This window comes from Amblyomma americanum, chromosome 1, assembly GCF_052857255.1.
Source record: "Amblyomma americanum isolate KBUSLIRL-KWMA chromosome 1, ASM5285725v1, whole genome shotgun sequence".
Lineage (NCBI taxonomy): Eukaryota > Metazoa > Arthropoda > Arachnida > Ixodida > Ixodidae > Amblyomma > Amblyomma americanum.
Genome location: NC_135497.1, coordinates 338,123,814 through 338,142,528, shown reverse-complemented (window position 1 = coordinate 338,142,528; position 18,715 = coordinate 338,123,814). Strand labels below are relative to the sequence as shown.

The 18,715-nt window shown below is 46.0% G+C and overlaps 1 long non-coding RNA gene across 1 annotated transcript; it reads right to left on the bottom strand.

The window, feature by feature from the left end:
* Positions 1-381: 381 nt before the first annotated feature.
* Positions 382-3,627, bottom strand: LOC144099542 (uncharacterized). Its single transcript, XR_013307426.1, has 3 exons — positions 3,540-3,627; positions 3,369-3,437; positions 382-593 (listed from the first exon to the last, which is right to left on the bottom strand). It is a non-coding gene; the product is annotated as an uncharacterized LOC144099542 (long non-coding RNA).
* Positions 3,628-18,715: the final 15,088 nt, after the last annotated feature.

The window sequence follows — 18,715 nt, the reverse complement described above, 5'->3', positions numbered from 1 at the left end:
GTCCGTCCGTCCGTCCGTCCGTCCGTCCGTCCGTCCGTCTGTCTGTCTGTCTGTCTGTCTGTCTGTCTGTCTGTCTGTCTGTCTGTCTGTCTGTCTGTCTGTCTGTCTGTCTGTCTGTCTGTCTGTCTGTCTGTCTGTCTGTCTGTCTGTCTGTCTGTCTGTCTGTCTGTCTGTCTGTCTGTCTGTCTGTCTGTCTGTCTGTCCGTCCGTCCGTCCGTCCGTCCGTCCGTCCGTCCGTCCGTCCGTCCATCCGTCCGTCCGTCCGTCTGTCTGTCTGTCTGTCTGTCTGTCTGTCCGTCCGTCCGTCCGTCCGTCCGTCCGTCCGTCCGTCCGTCCGTCCGTCCGTCCGTCTGTGTTAAAAATCACTCACTCTGATTCAGCGCTCTCCGGCGGCAGCAGCGTGCGCTGAGTGCCATCACAGGCGGCCGTCGCGGATGGCCGCGGGTCAGAGCAGAAGGACGCGCCCAGGCAGTTGCTGTGGGACCTCTCAACACTGTCGACGTCTGCACCTCGCGTCAGTTCCTTTTTGAAGCGTGCGAACTCCGCATCGAAGGCCAGCATTTCGTGAAGGCAACGAACCTCGGTGGAGGTACCTGCAGACGAATGGGCGGAAGGTGGTTTAATCCCGACGCGACAGTCGGCCGCCTTCTTGGTTAGGCAGGCGTGCTCATATTTGCGCTCAGTGGACCTACTCTTAACAGAGAATTTCTGCCGGGCGGAGAGGGACTACCGTAGAAAAGTACCTAAATGCCGGGCTGCCCCTGCGCACGCTCAGTGGCCCCGCCTGGCCATATGCTCTTCTACTGCGCGGGCGGAGCCGGCGTCCGGTAAACCGGTATACATCTACGTTGTACTATGTCTCCGCAAGGCTGAAAGTCTCTAATATTAGTGCACCGATACTGCTATACTGCCTCACATTCCACTTGAAAAGGTTTTCAGTGGGCTCGGCTATGCTCAGCTCCAATTTCTAACTACTGGCAATGATTCTTGTTAGATACAGCCTGAATTGACTAAGGTGGAAATCTGGGCTTGTTGCTACAGCGCAGCAAACACATGGACGGAGCTGTGGCGACAAGGACGGCAATAAACTTACCAATTTATTGTGGGCCAATGCACGGGTATGTTTAATCTGGACGACTACAGTCATCAACGATGAAGGCGCAGGTAAGTCCTCTCTCTGTCGGATAGGGTGATAGAAGCCCTACTGATACAGGCTATCCCGAGATTACAAATCTGTTTTGATGCCGCGATCTTCCTGGCGGTAAGCTATTTGTCTTAACTGGTGATAACGGTTCTCTCAAGATTAGGGGAACAATTACTGCAAGTGAGGCCGTGGCTAGCGAGAAAAGCTTCAAAATCTTTTTCATCACGTGCATTTTTTACGTTCATTGAGTGTTCTCTTACATTATCCTTTACGCATCTCCCAGTCTGCCCAACATGTTTTTTCCACAACTCAACTGGGTTTGATAGACTACACCTTCTACACATTCAAAAAAAAGCTCGTCTGTGCTTCTTTCCGCAGTCACGTAGCCGCATTGCCTCCGAATATGTCATTCTGCAAAGCATAGACAGCTTGTTTGGTGGCCCAGCGTTGCGACGTGTCCCCGCCCGTGTCGCCTCGTCTCTGTACGTTTCTTTCCTGCGTTGCCTTTCGAGCCTCATTCGCTATCACAGGCTGGACACTATCTACAAGAATACGAATACTACCTGGAAGGCTGGCTTTTTGATTCCACGTTCCAAACATTCGTTTTCGCAGCTGTACAGTGTGCCTAAATGGGACGAGTTTTTTTTTAATTTGTTGACAGCTTAATTAAATACGCCCTCAGAATTTTCATCCTGGAAGGATTTTGGTGTCGATGCACAAGCTGCAAAGTCGACGGTGTTTTTTCTCAGATTCATCCGCTTTCTTGTAGCTGGGAACCAATTTAACATTCGAACGGTACGCAGTCACCGCCATGTCATCTCTTGCGCCCGGATGGTTTGCTATGTCCCCGGGCGTCTGCGCTGAGTATACAGCGGCAGTAATCTAATGTCAGAGCGCCACACGATATCACGATGAGCCGGAGCAGATGGCTTTTTTGGTCTGAACGCTTGGTTAAAGGTAGCGCAGGAATATACCCTTCCGCCGCAAAGTTCACCAAAATTGAGGAATGGTCTCGTGGTCATTTCTCACTTTTGTGAGAAGATCCAGGTGCGCAAGTTTGATTTTCGCTTGTGATATTTCAATAGCAGAGTGCACAAAAACGATACGCTGAATACTAAAGTAGGTACGTCAAAAAGCAATGCAATCCTGCTCTTTAATCGCATATCCGTAACATTCATATTTGCACGGAATTTCAGCGATGAGAAATGCAGCGACAGTCACATCATAATATTTGCTCCAAGAGGAGTTAGAATATTTACAATAACAGCTGTGCCACTAGCGTCACGAAAGTGTCAACGTCAGTTGTGTATTCGCACAGCATTCCGGTTTTCTTAAGTTTTGATGAAATGCTTGTCCTACGGCTATACGTCCAACGGCTTACGTGCTATACGACGGGTGCTGGAATCGACACGAAAGCTCTGGAGAGGTATTCACCCCACATCTAAACACATCCAATAATTGTTTAACAATTATGCACTTCAGGAAGTCTTCCACCGAGTAAATTAGAACCCTGGTCGCTAGAAATGCAAATAGCTCGCAAGAGCAGTGATATTCTGCATTTCTCCATTATCGCTGTGCTATGACCTGTGCTTCAGGTTTCAGTAAAAAAAGTGACGGTTTCAAATCACCATGATTATTTTGAGCCTGAATCAACTACTTTCATTCTTTCTGCACGTCACAGGTGTCGAGGGGAATTCGCATGCAGCTGTGCTCGTAGCGCAAATTTGCATATTTGCTCACCTCACAGAGCCAGAGCATCATGCACTGCGGAAGCTTATTCTTTCCAATGCTCCATAAATAACTCCTGGTGAGCTCCAAGTGCAAGACTCCTGAATGGCATGCCAGCGTGTCATTCATTGCGCCGTTTTTTTCAGGACATTTTTCAAAGAGACCTGTTTGCGGAAAGGCCTGCTCACCCTTCGTGTTCTCGCCGAGTTGGGCGCGGCAGACGAGAAAGGCGATCACAGCCTGCACGTCAGGGATGGAAACAAATTTGCGTTTGAAGATCTCCGCACGCGTATGGCAGCTGAGCGGCATCTCTAGTGGGTGCCGTCCTTCCATGTCCTTCGCAAAAAAAGACGCGAAAAAACATCGCATTCTCAAAATGACCTCGTATTCGCTGCAATCAGCGCTTGCATGACGGAGGTGGTGCGTGAACTATTTCTCCTGTGTGCAGGCTTCTGACCGCAGACACAAAGGTTCTAGCGGCACAAATGTACTTCACCTCGCTTGCGATCTTAGCGCACAGGCGTCCGGTGTGAAGCATGCCCACTGGCCCAGACACGTAGATGTCCTGCGCAAAAGGATGGCTAAAGAACAATGCTCTCTCACGATGTCCTCGCATTTGCTACAAACAGCGTCTGCTTCATGGTGTCAGTGCGTAAACAGTGTATACCTTCTGTAGGCTTCTGTCCGCAGAGATGCATGTTGTGGCGAGGTCCGGGCACTTCACCTCGCTCTCCACTGCAAGCTGAGGAAGAAATATGGCCGAATTCCCACAGGGGGTCTTCAAGATGAACACCACCCGGGCTGCGGGCGAGGCCGGGTTGACGGAGGGAGGGTCTGCTCACCAGCAGCGAGCTCACAGCCCAAAGGGCCCTTGTGCAGCACGCATGCGAAGCAGCAAGACTCAGCTAAGCCCTGGGATGGGGGCCCGTCCTTGCGAAGAGGCCAGACGTCAACGATGAAGACGACGGCCCACCGCTAATCTCATTGAGATTTCAATAAATGTTTTTCTCTCTCTCTCTGAGGCGAGCTTCTTGCATCAAGGCGTGAGCTACGCCCGTGTGGTCTTCTTTTTTGTCCCGAGAAATAATCTCAGAACACGTGGCAGCGCCTAAAGAAATCGCAGTTCATACAACAAAGAATGTCTTCCAAGACCGGTATCAATTCACTCAAGGGTAATGTGACAGATGATTTTTGGTTCTGTTGCCTAAACTATGATGTATGAAAAAAAATTTTTTGTAGAACGAAACCACTTCTTTCGGCGCGTACAGTGCATGTGCAAAGATAGCTTGCTTTGGTCTATATCTTGATGTATAAACACTCACTCCTTAATTTGCCGACAAGAATTTGTATGCTTTTCTTTCAATTTTTCTTCAACTCTCTAAAGTTCCTCTCTTCCTAAGACTCCTTGCTTGCAACAAATAATTTTTCAGTGGTTTTAAATGCGCTTGCAAAACAAGGAAACAGAATAACAATCCCACAGCTCTTGCTATTCTTCAGTGTGGCTATACGCGGCATGAAGATTCTTCAACAACTCAAACAATTCCCTGGGATACTGGCACCCTCTTAAGCACACCTCCATTATCGTGTGGACATAGTGCATTCCCGAGACTGCCTTCCTACCGTACAGACGTTCTTCAGGCTTTGACAAACATAGACAGCATGTCTATTGCGAGCAGCTGAACCTTTCTTGACATTAGCGAAAGCAATGCCTGTTATTGATAGAAATTCCGCATGCAGTCATCCCTTCGAAACGTATGCTTTCAATATATAACTTTGTTGTCTGCTGCAATCGTATTTTACTTTCACACCGTGTTTCCGTTGAACAGTAGGATACAACTAAGGCGACGAAAAAATCTCGGCATTGGCGTTCATAGTCGTTGTCGACCCAATGTCTGTGCTACGAAAAAAAATGCACTGTGCGACAAAGTAGTGCGAAACGAGTGACTACGCGCTTGCAATGGTGTGGAATGTCTCTCTTTTTGTCCACAGGGGAGTCTACTGCAACAGATCTTGTACAGCGGAATGGATTCTTCTTAACAATAAGATGAATGTGGTTACTACGAAGGATTGTGTACACAAAAAAAGCCACGACTTTTATTCATACGTACTCGTCACTCGCCCTTTGACAATTTCTCCTGACCAAGACTTTTAAGAAACAATACAACCTCTCTCATCGATTACGGTATGCACAAGGATAAAATTATTTTCCAGAAAGGTTTGGCACATTCTATAACGTCTCATAGTGGTGTACGAACTTGTGCAGCAACAAACCCACGTCCAAGTACAGAGCGTACGTCCCAGACACTGTGGATGACGGAGGTATGGTGCTATACGGCCAGATAAGTTTCTATGGCAGCTCAATACAGGCTACAAGCGCTAGTCGACGGCACTCAAAAGCGCACTCTCCTCACGCAACTAGGAGACACCGACAGAGGCCTTTGAAGTGATAGCTCTCGCTCAAAGCCATTAGTGTAGAGCCACAAGGAGTGTTGTGCCCTTCACCTTCGCTTCTGTGGTGTGGAAAGACCGTTGCATATCTGAAGAATGACGGCGAGGAGGATCATGAAAATTTGCGTCGGCCTTTTTCACCTGAGGTGGTCATTTGACCTCAAAAGTCTCGACATCACCTCCACCTCAAAAAAAAATTTTCTGACCTCACTCAACCTGAAGCTCATCAGTTGAGGTTGAGGTATCCTGTGACGCCCTCACCTCACATTTCCTGAGGCGACTGCTGACCTGACTCAACCTCACCTCAACCTCAAATTGTGAGGTTGAGGTCGGCTGCTCGACCACAGAAAACAAACGAAAAACAAAACAAAAAAGCGATTGAGAAATTTTTCAGTTAAAAACAATTCTGAGAATCCTTTGAGACAGGAAAGCCGAAATGATGATGGAATTATTTAATAAGGTGTGTACAGACACTATTGTTGTGCATGCAATAGGAGAAGCTTATCATGAGGGATGAACCCTCAGAAAGTATAAGGCGTGCAGGCAGGGGTGTCCCATACACGGTTACCACTAGTGTGTCGGTGAGTATTTTATACGTGTCAATATTTGGGAACCTGCTTCGAGTATGCTTGTTCGCATTGGAAGCCTCTCGATCATTTACGCAGGAACCGGCAAATCTCAAACACAGACCTTCTACACCAGCTACCAGAAAGTTGGAGGAGTAGGGGGGGTACTCACGATACTCTTTTCAGGCTTGAGAATATTTACCGAATATAAAGAAACTGGTCGTCGATGTACTTTCTTATGTGACAGTTATGCAGACGCATATCAGTATATTTCGATTTTCTTGCTGTATTCGGCATAGCGAGAATCCTCTCTTCAGTCCTGTGTATGTTGCCTTCGAAAACACTTAACAAGCTGCGACTTTAGTACACCATCAGAGGCTCGTTGTATTTATGTCTGTAGAAGAGAGCGGCTTCTTTTAATAATGAGAAAGCATTAGATGGCTCACTTTCAAGCTCACATCCGCAAAAAGTGTAAGCATGAAACGGCACCATGTGACGTCACGAGCCGACGAGTTACGCGACGAAGATGATGACGTCACATAAGCAGTTAATGCTAATAATATAATTACATAACGCTAATAACAATTTATATAATTAGTGATGACATCGTACTAGTGTGACGTCACACCAGGTCACGTGACAACGATGTAATGTGCCATCAAACATCATCACGTCACGACGCTGACATGACGTCACACCTACTCAAGGGAAAACGATGTCAATTCTCGTTATACCAGGCCCCCATCCACCCCATTTCAAGATCCATATGGATCCCGTATTACTACCCATGCGTGCATGGTGCATTACAAAGAGCGCCCAAAACCCGGTCCACATTAATGACATTCGGATTGTCCAGCAGGTAAACGCCCTCATTCTCATATATGACATATTGCAAAGATAATGCAACGACACATGCCTTTGACTCTCGAGATGATGGCGATGATGATGATACTAACAGTGTACCCTTATGAGCCTGGAGAAGCATGATATACCGCTACCAAATTAAAATTTGCCAGAATATTGATTAAATATTGTACACTACCCAAAAACCGAAGGCAATTATTGTGCGGGAAAACAGGAATACCTGCAGCTAATAATTAGCGATGATGATGCTGATGTTCCTGCTAGGTCAAGACCCTCCCCCGGTTTCACCACGTCCCTCCAGGTGGCGTTGGTAATGGTTTCAAAATCCTGGGAATTCTCCGATGACTCGATGATCCCGCGGCATTATGAACGAAAGGTCTAGATTACATCTTTGAGCTCTGTGCCAACTATTAAAATCACACGGGTCAAAACAACTGGCCTAGAATGGCCAGCGTGAGCCGCTCTCTCTATCAAGAACACCATGGCTCTCCGCTGAACTTTCCCCGCAGCGAAATCTTTTTCAGGGCACCCCCCCCCCCCCCTACTTACCACCTCTTCCACGCCGGGGAAAAAAACCACCTAAATACTCATACGGCTCAACAGAATTCTGAGTACCGTTTAGTCAGTCAGTGTGAGACAAGCTGCTTTAAGTCAATCACTTGTTTTCCTTCAAAACTAAACTAATCAATGGTACGCCAGCATGCTCGACGTTTCTTGTTTTTGCACGCGAGCACCGCGTGAGCACTTTGCGAAGCCGTTTAAAATAAACGATGGATCTCTGCAAAATAGTTAAAGGAAAGATATGCCTGGTCGTGTAAAAGGTAGGCTGCCAACCTAAATAATCCCATACTAAAAAATAAAAAAGAACGATTACAAACAAACAAACAAAAATCGCACACTAAAAACAGAAGGTAACAGTGTGCCCCATTAAACGTCATATTAGAAGGTTTGAACGAGCGACTCAGCAGCACAGCGCGAGCATGTAATTAGTTCTATTCACACATCTTCGCGCTTTTTTAATCAAATCAGAAAGTGTCCTTGTTAGGAAAAGCCTCAATAACATTCTCTCGCCTGTGCTGACTACTCAAGTTTCTCGTAAGTCAGCTTTTAATGTACAGCAGGATACACTTTATTTGACTGCAAGGCAAGAGCCATGACGTCAGCACCGGCAACGAGCATGAACACGAAGCAGTCTTCCTTGGGGCCATCCGCGCTGCGACGAATTTATTGGGAGCTTGTTGGACTGAACTTAATTGTTTGCGACATCAAATAAAGCTATCGCGGGTCAACATGAGTTACATGATTTGCGCGCTCCCAGGGGTATGAGCCGACCGGCAGGCAGCTGCGGCAGCTACGCCAGCGGGACAACGGAGAGGGAAATGCGTGCGGTGACAGCAGGACTCCTTCCACGAACAGCAGAGGGGTGCGTCCTCCTGTCGGCTCGGGCTGAACGAATATTACGGTGCAGCACCGAGAGCCAAGAGCGGACTGTGGCATCCAGTTGTTTAGACAAGGAAAACCGAACACCAAGCGTCATTACATGAAGAATGCGATGATGCGCTGCAACTCCGATTCGGAAGCGGCACTCGTAGTAAGACATGGCAACTATAAAAAGTCTCGACCTCAAAATTTTGACCTCACTGAATGACGACCTCACTCAACTTCAAACTCATGTGTGAAGTTGAGGTCTGGTTTGCTGACCTCACTCACAAAATTTCGAGCCGTCGCCGACCTCACCTCACGACTTGAAGTTGAGGTCATTTTGAGGTTGAGGTCGCCTTCATGAGGTGGAAACCTCATGAGGTCGCCACCTCTATCCCCTTCGGGTCAGTGTGGAAGGCAATAGCGCCTGGTTTTACTCAAAGCTACTGCCATAATCTGCACATTCAAAATGATAAAGCCTAGATTATTAGTGGGTCAGTTCACTCTCTAGCTTCTGGCGCTGGCAATTGCAGCCGCGGCGGATCAGAACAATTAAATGCGACGACGGCGACATCTTGGCCGTTAATAGGGATCTGTTCCCATTTGCACAAATTTACGAAAAAGGCGCTGCTATACACCAAATACAGCAAACAGCGAGAGGTGTTCCTTGGAAGGGTTAACATCGTGCGCTCGGATCCCAAAATACTTCTGCTGCCAGAATTGGTCGTTGCAACAATGAGGACCGATTATTGTTTCGCGGGCGTTATGAATCTAGTTCTCCGTCTCTCAAAGATTTGATCCTTTAATTCAGCCATGCTGACTTTGGCCAACAAAAAACCGATACTATACATTTCAGAAATATACAGTGTTTTTCGAATCATCTACGTTTCGCAGACTCGATACCTGGTGCGCGCGGCTATTGGGTACGAGTGAAATTTTCTAGCGGTAACTGCACGGTGTCTGCTCTGACAGGAATTTTCAGTAGGCGTATTCCGGAACTTAGGTGATAGATCTGGGAGCTGAATAATTATCTCCTGTCGCATGAATTTCTCAGCGTGTTCTAATTATTTTCCTGAATGATACAGGGAGAAGTGACTAACTCCCAGGGTTTTGAACTGGGATTTGTTTATACAGAAGGCTGAGAATTTGGTTATCGGAGTATCAGCAACGGTCGCATTAATGAAGCGCCTTTATCTACGCGAGCTGCGGGCGCATTCTGAATGAACTGCGTTAGGGGGAAAGAATAAGCCGAGAAATGAATCTTCAAGTTATTAACATTACCGATTGACGGTTACATCTGTGTGGCGCAGAAAAATATTAAGATGGCATAATTAAGTACCGAACACGTTGGTATCTCCGATGGCCAACAACCTTACAGGGCACTTGGTGATGACAGGCGGGCCGCAGTTTCCAAAGAGGTATTGGATATCAATAAGGAATTAATAGATGCATTGGCACAGCTGGTATACAAGTTACGTTATTTTACTATTACCTGCAGCTTTTTGGGTGTGGTAGAACCAAAACTGTGTCAGATATTATTCGCTTCCATTAAGCGTTATCACACCTCGACGATAAGCAGCGTGCAGTGATTTGGGCGGCAATTACTTTAGACGACGTCAAATTGTCAATTTCCACTGTGCACGATCATAAATCTCCTTCTTCTGATAGTGTAAATAGCGAATTCTGCACAACGTCTTATCCTTAAGTAACACCCACTTATTTCGATGTTAACAGCTCTGTTTATTATGTAAGCATTTTGCGTCCAAGTTTGAAGACCGAACACCCCGTATTAACTCCTAAAATCAAAACAGAAACTGGTTGAAGGCTGTTGAAGGTTATCACCTGATGTGAAGGGGAGATGTTATGTCATGCTGGTTATAAGATATTTCGGAAGCTCCTTTCGTCCGTTTTGCATACAGTGGCGTTAGACTTGTTAGCCTCGAGTCAAGCATGTGCTATCTAAGCCCGTAATATCCAAACCCATCTCATATCGCACGTTTAGTGTTGGGGAGAGTTTCTGATGAGGCCGGACAAGTTGTTCTGATTCATACTTACCTGGTTAAAGCCTGTGATGGAGTGCGCCATGATTTTTGTTATTGTACTGTTGAAGCATGAAGAACTAGTGCTGTATTCCTTGGGACATAGTACTATGGTATAAAGATTTCACTGCAAGGATAATGGTAAACCAAGAGCTTACAATGCCTATTCCACTTATATCGTCTTTTTGATATGGCTGTATGCGATCGCCTTTGTTATTCCTTTTATTTGGAGCTCCAATTTCTTCGTATCATCAAACATATATAGCTATTTGCAGCGTGTGACTAGTTCAATGCGTAATTAAGATGATGACGACGTCCTTTTCTCTGATGGCAGAAGGTTTTTTCGAGGCTTCCCATTTAACTTAATGCTTTTGGGAGAAAGCATCGCGGCGTTTTTTAAAATTAACTACGGCACAAAGCAAAATTATTTGTTGGCATCAATCGGCGCACTGATGCATTGCAGTGCGTGTAGTTTCCCGGCATCAGTGGGTCTCATTGAGATTATAAAACCTTCTCACTGATTCGACAACGCAGGCTTGGGTCGATGAAAATCTCCCGGTTGGCATGTGCGCAACTTTTGCAGCATTTTCTTGGTGAAGCTCATATATATATATATATAAATATATATATATGTTACGAACGTAGGTTGCATTGGCTCCGCAGAATAAAGATTTAAGAGAAGTGGGCACTTCTACAAAGACACTTTTATTTATCAACGTTTCGACCGCGGTGCGGTCTTCTTCAGGACTGTAGTGGTCTCGCGTCAGATGGACGTTTTAAGTTTGTGAGCTCAAGAGGAGGGAGAAAGGAGTGTAACACGCAAATAGCAACAACGGTTCAAAAAACTGAAAAAAAGAAAATAAAGATGGGGGTGCGGGGAGCAGACCGGGACAATATTGGGGGAGGAAGCAAAAAAATAGAAATAAAAGAAAAAAAGGGGGGAAAACCAGTATAGTAAGGAAGGGTGGGGTACAAAAGGAGATGGCGAAACGAGAGAAAGGGAGAGGAAGACGGTGCGGGGGACATGGGCAGCACGGAAACAAAACACACAAACAAAATGCACAAACACAAAGGGCGCCGCTGCAGATGCGTGGCCAAAGAGGAGCCGCTGCGCAAATGACACTGGCAGTGACGAACAGGCCAAACCAGGCGCCTTTTCGGGGTCTCACTAATTTCCGGTGAGCCGAGGGCTAGAACGTTAAGGAAGGAGTGGGCTACGTTAACGAGCACATGTCTAAGAACTTACTCACGGGGTCTGGGTTTCACTGAACGGTGCACCCCTCTCCGTGGGTAGGTCGTTGAACCGACCTCGCCGGGAATACTTGTTTGTAGGGAAGGAGGGCTGGGCTAGCTGTGTGCAAAGATTTCAGATTGTCGGAAAATGTAAGGAAAGAACGTCAAAAACTTATCAATACTGCACGAGGCAGGATAGTGTAAGCAAGGAGGGGTATGATTGCCTGGGATATACACTAGGAGTTATAAAAGGTATATCTGAGTTAGCCAATTAACGAGAAGTGTAGTATTATTTTGTTTGGAGGTCGTGAATAAAAGAAAGGGTACCAGGCTTTTCGTTAAGACCTTCTTGAATAGTATTAAACTTGTGGATAAAGTAGGATTCACGCTGTTCACGTTCTCGCCTGTTTTTGAAGCCCCCTTGAATAATTGTTACTTTTAGTTGGTCAAATGGGTGTCCTTCTGCGTTTACATGCTTGGATAGGGGAAGGTTTGGGAGAGACTTGGCGTGTGCGCGGTGATTGTTAAATCGAATGCGGAATGCAGTGTTTGTCTGTCCTATGTATTGCTGGTTACACAAAGTGCATTCAAGAAGGTAAATAATGTTTGATGAGTCGCAGTCAAAGTTACCGTTGATTGAATGCTGGAAAACTGACCTCGTACTAGTTGCGGAACACGTAGTCTGCATGTGCTTGCAAACTTTGCAGCGACCCTTACCACAGGGCTGGCATCCATATTTTGGGGTTTTGTGTTCCTTGGAGTGGACTAGGTGGTTCTGAATGTTTTTGGCACGCCTGTAAATCACGCGGGGTGCGCATGTAAATATTTTCGATAGTCGTTGACTTTGCTGGAGAATGTTAAAGTGCTTATTAAGAATTCTGTTTATGTTCGGTGCGTTACTGTTAAATGTGAGGATAAGGTTTGTAGTGTAGTCATTTCGGTTATCTATTTGGTGCCCCTGGAGTATTTTACTACGGTTAAGATTTGAAGCTCTGCTTATGGCGTCATCAATAAGGGAACGTGGATAGCGCTGTGTTAAGAGCACGTTGCGCATGTGTTCGGAGTTTTCATGAAAGTCTAGGTCGTTAGAGCAGATTCTTCGAAAACGATGGGCCTGCGAATAAGGGATGCTGGTTTTGCAGTGACGGGGATGGGCGCTTTGAAAATGTAGATATTTTTGTGAGTCGGTTGGTTTTCTATAAACGGTTGTACGAACTGACCCCTTGTCCACCAGAATGTCAACATCAAGAAAATTGATTTGACTGGCTGAGTAGGTGTGCGTAAACTTTATGTTTGGGTGCACGGAGTTGAAACTGTCAATGAAATGGATAAGTTGTTGTTCTGTGTTTGTCCATATTATAAAAATATCATCCAAATAGCGCTTGTAAAAGTACGGCTGAATTGTACAAGAAGAAAGAAATTTTGACTCTATATGATGCATGAAGATATTGGCATAATTTGGGGCCATTCTTGTTCCCATAGCGGTGCCACTTACTTGCAGATAATATTGAAGATCAAATTCGAAGCTATTATATTCTAACACAATTTTGGCTAGTGTTCCTAACACGTTTGGGCTTGGAGATTCATGAGGTTTCTGCTGTTCATAAGATTCTAAAAGGGCTGCAATGCCGTCGGCATGGGGAATGTTTGTGTATAAAGATGTTACATCCATGGTCACAAGAAAGGCTCCTTCTGGTAATGTTATATTGTCTATCTGGCGGAGAAAGTGGTTTGTATCTTTGATGTAGGATGGATGTGTGGCTGGAATGTGGCTAATTAGAGTGTCAATGTACTTTGATATTGGTTCTGTGAGAGTGCCGATTCCTGAAATTATTGGCCGTCCAGGAATACCGGCTTTATGTAATTTAGGGAGCATGTAGAAACGCCCAGGAGAAGGATGGGTAGCCGTGAGTGCCTTGCATAGTTTCGGGGAGATTTCATTGTGTTTTATGAGGTCGAGGAGAATGTCAGATATAGCTTTTGAGTGCTCGTCGGTGGGGTCGCCATGCAGTTGTTTATAAAAATGGTTGTCAGAAAGCTGTCGGATGCCTTCTGCTATATAGTCATCCCTGTTCAAGATAACAATGCCTCCGCCCTTATCAGCTGGCTTTATGACGATGTCGGTACGGTTGCTGAGCGCCTCGAGAGCAGTACGTTCTCTTTTAGAAAGATTGTCTGGTCCTAACCTGCGGTTCTTAAAATTTTCAACAATGTCATTTTGAACTGCCTTAATATAGATATCCAAGTGTTTTTCCCGCCCGATGTTGGGAGTCCAATTTTGGTTTGCTGGGTGGAAGTCCGTGTTTTGGTGGGGGTTTCCGGGCTTATCAAAAAAGTATTCTCTCAGGCGAAGTTTTCTGGCGAAGACGTCAAGATCTTTCAGGAGTTGGAATTCATTGAATTTGCCTGTGCGGGGGCAAAAAGTCAGCCCTCTAGATAGGACGGCTCGCTCATACTCTGTGAGCGGTGTTAGAGATAGATTGGTGATGTTGTCTACACTGTGATGGCCCTGTTTTGAGAGTGTTTTCCCTTGGCTGACCTTTGACTGAGTGATATCGGGGTTGGGAGAATTCGATCCAACCACACTTAGTACTTCTTTCATCCATTCGTCATGGGGAACTTTGTCCCGTGTAAATTTTCTAATTTTGATTATGCCAATTTCTGAAGTTTTTTTTGTTTTGAAACGTTCTAGTTCCTCGGCCTCCAGCGCGGAAACAAGAAGATTATTCCGAGCCCGACGCTCCTCCGTTCCCAGTATCACCGAAGCTTTCTCAGAGTGCCGAATTGTGATTTTGAGTAACTCTAGGGAAGCTGATTTTAATATGTCGTTCCATTGCTTTTTGTCTCCTTCTGATAGATTATTCATTGCTGGTATCAGCTTCACTTGTAGACCTTTCGGTACGATATTAGCCCGAAGGTACGTTTTTAAGGTTTTAACATGAAGGTCATGTCTAAGCCGCTTATCAATTATTTTTCGTAATTTAAGAAAAGCTGAAGATTTGAAACAGGGCTGCCGGTGATATGAGAACAAGGGAGGCGGAGTACTCACGCGGCCTGTGTATCAGTCCCGGCGCACTCGCTGGGCGGAACCACAACGCTTCCGGAGGTCATATGATAAAACAGGGGTGCTGGGGATCAGTCCACAGTTATATGACGGGCTGCAGGTGATGGGTTGCTGTTCTGGTGTAGAAGAATCCACGGCAGGTTTTTGCCTCGGTTGCATACCTCTCTTCGGGCTTGCCTCTCGACACGATGGCTTGTTTGATGTGCTCGCCTGGGCTGAGGTGCTTGCTGTAGGGGAATGTGCTGCTGCTGTGCCACTGGTGGTCTGGTGTGGCTGTTTTAGTGCGGCGCTGCAGTGTCCCCTCGATGTCCGGGAGTTGAGTGGTAGCCTGGTCGTGATGTCTGGACGGCTGGCTGCTGCTTGTCTAGTAGACATAGCATTTTGGCCTACGATTTGTGCAAATGTTCGAGGCTCTGGAGTACTCATCGAATTTTGTTGCTGCCGAGGCTGTGGATGTTGTGGCGCGTAGTCTCTCCATTGCCCCAATGTGAGGTGGCGAATTTGGAGGAGTAAATTATAGATATTCCATGACAGCAGCGAGACTCCACCGAAGCTGGGGTGCACGCCATCTGCAGACAGAACTGTGCTAGGGTGGAACATTTCCATTTGGTGGTCTACGAAGAAGGTGTTCTGCTCTCGTCGGCAGATGTCTACAAGAAGGGCATTAAAGGTCTGGGCCTTCTGGTTGATCTTTACCACTTGAGGCCTGTTGGTTGAATTCCTTCGCAAATTTGGAGCCCGAGGAAGCACGAGCGTTGCAAAAATGTTAATGATATCCGGTCTTCTTATTCTGATTTGATGTATTAGTTGCACGTACCGGTCTGCGGCGGTGGCGGCATCCATGATTGCGACGTCGTTGCTTCCGACGTGAAGGACGATGTCCGACACACCTCGTGGTACCCAATCCAGGAGGTTGGGGATGTCTTCAATTTTGGCACCAGGTTGGCAGATAAATGCTGGGGTGTGCAGGATTGCAGGATCAAAGTGCTGATGTAAGTATTTAACTTGAGAGTCCCCGATGATGGCGGTAGTTGGGCTCTCGACGGGGAATTTCCAAAGGACGTGTCTTGATGAAGTGCGAGCAGGAGCCATTGTAGAGAATGTTACGAACGTAGGTTGCATTGGCTCCGCAGAATAAAGATTTAAGAGAAGTGGGCACTTCTACAAAGACACTTTTATTTATCAACGTTTCGACCGCGGTGCGGTCTTCTTCAGGACTGTAGTGGTCTCGCGTCAGATGGACGTTTTAAGTTTGTGAGCTCAAGAGGAGGGAGAAAGGAGTGTAACACGCAAATAGCAACAACGGTTCAAAAAACTGAAAAAAAGAAAATAAAGATGGGGGTGCGGGGAGCAGACCGGGACAATATTGGGGGAGGAAGCAAAAAAATAGAAATAAAAGAAAAAAAGGGGGGAAAACCAGTATAGTAAGGAAGGGTGGGGTACAAAAGGAGATGGCGAAACGAGAGAAAGGGAGAGGAAGACGGTGCGGGGGACATGGGCAGCACGGAAACAAAACACACAAACAAAATGCACAAACACAAAGGGCGCCGCTGCAGATGCGTGGCCAAAGAGGAGCCGCTGCGCAAATGACACTGGCAGTGACGAACAGGCCAAACCAATCTATCTCTAACACCGCTCACAGAGTATGAGCGAGCCGTCCTATCTAGAGGGCTGACTTTTTGCCCCCGCACAGGCAAATTCAATGAATTCCAACTCCTGAAAGATCTTGACGACTTCGCCAGAAAACTTCGCCTGAGAGAATACTTTTTTGATAAGCCCGGAAACCCCCACCAAAACACGGACTTCCACCCAGCAAACCAAAATTGGACTCCCAACATCGGGCGGGAAAAACACTTGGATATCTATATTAAGGCAGTTCAAAATGACATTGTTGAAAATTTTAAGAACCGCAGGTTAGGACCAGACAATCTTTCTAAAAGAGAACGTACTGCTCTCGAGGCGCTCAGCAACCGTACCGACATCGTCATAAAGCCAGCTGATAAGGGCGGAGGCATTGTTATCTTGAACAGGGATGACTATATAGCAGAAGGCATCCGACAGCTTTCTGACAACCATTTTTATAAACAACTGCATGGCGACCCCACCGACGAGCACTCAAAAGCTATATCTGACATTCTCCTCGACCTCATAAAACACAATGAAATCTCCCCGAAACTATGCAAGGCACTCACGGCTACCCATCCTTCTCCTGGGCGTTTCTACATGCTCCCTAAATTACATAAAGCCGGTATTCCTGGACGGCCAATAATTTCAGGAATCGGCACTCTCACAGAACCAATATCAAAGTACATTGACACTCTAATTAGCCACATTCCAGCCACACATCCATCCTACATCAAAGATACAAACCACTTTCTCCGCCAGATAGACAATATAACATTACCAGAAGGAGCCTTTCTTGTGACCATGGATGTAACATCTTTATACACAAACATTCCCCATGCCGACGGCATTGCAGCCCTTTTAGAATCTTATGAACAGCAGAAACCTCATGAATCTCCAAGCCCAAACGTGTTAGGAACACTAGCCAAAATTGTGTTAGAATATAATAGCTTCGAATTTGATCTTCAATATTATCTGCAAGTAAGTGGCACCGCTATGGGAACAAGAATGGCCCCAAATTATGCCAATATCTTCATGCATCATATAGAGTCAAAATTTCTTTCTTCTTGTACAATTCAGCCGTACTTTTACAAGCGCTATTTGGATGATATTTTTATAATATGGACAAACACAGAACAACAACTTATCCATTTCATTGACAGTTTCAACTCCGTGCACCCAAACATAAAGTTTACGCACACCTACTCAGCCAGTCAAATCAATTTTCTTGATGTTGACATTCTGGTGGACAAGGGGTCAGTTCGTACAACCGTTTATAGAAAACCAACCGACTCACAAAAATATCTACATTTTCAAAGCGCCCATCCCCGTCACTGCAAAACCAGCATCCCTTATTCGCAGGCCCATCGTTTTCGAAGAATCTGCTCTAACGACCTAGACTTTCATGAAAACTCCGAATACATGCGCAACGTGCTCTTAACACAGCGCTATCCACGTTCCCTTATTGATGACGCCATAAGCAGAGCTTCAAATCTTAACCGTAGTAAAATACTCCAGGGGCACCAAATAGATAACCGAAATGACTACACTACAAACCTTATCCTCACATTTAACAGTAACGCACCGAACATAAACAGAATTCTTAATAAGCACTTTAACATTCTCCAGCAAAGTCAACGACTATCGAAAATATTTACATGCGCACCCCGCGTGATTTACAGGCGTGCCAAAAACATTCAGAACCACCTAGTCCACTCCAAGGAACACAAAACCCCAAAATATGGATGCCAGCCCTGTGGTAAGGGTCGCTGCAAAGTTTGCAAGCACATGCAGACTACGTGTTCCGCAACTAGTACGAGGTCAGTTTTCCAGCATTCAATCAACGGTAACTTTGACTGCGACTCATCAAACATTATTTACCTTCTTGAATGCACTTTGTGTAACCAGCAATACATAGGACAGACAAACACTGCATTCCGCATTCGATTTAACAATCACCGCGCACACGCCAAGTCTCTCCCAAACCTTCCCCTATCCAAGCATGTAAACGCAGAAGGACACCCATTTGACCAACTAAAAGTAACAATTATTCAAGGGGGCTTCAAAAACAGGCGAGAACGTGAACAGCGTGAATCCTATTTTATCCACAAGTTTAATACTATTCAAGAAGGTCTTAACGAAAAGCCTGGTACCCTTTCTTTTATTCACGACCTCCAAACAAAATAATACTACACTTCTCGTTAATTGGCTAACTCAGATATACCTTTTATAACTCCTAGTGTATATCCCAGGCAATCATACCCCTCCTTGCTTACACTATCCTGCCTCGTGCAGTATTGATAAGTTTTTGACGTTCTTTCCTTACATTTTCCGACAATCTGAAATCTTTGCACACAGCTAGCCCAGCCCTCCTTCCCTACAAACAAGTATTCCCGGCGAGGTCGGTTCAACGACCTACCCACGGAGAGGGGTGCACCGTTCAGTGAAACCCAGACCCCGTGAGTAAGTTCTTAGACATGTGCTCGTTAACGTAGCCCACTCCTTCCTTAACGTTCTAGCCCTCGGCTCACCGGAAATTAGTGAGACCCCCAAAAGGCGCCTGGTTTGGCCTGTTCGTCACTGC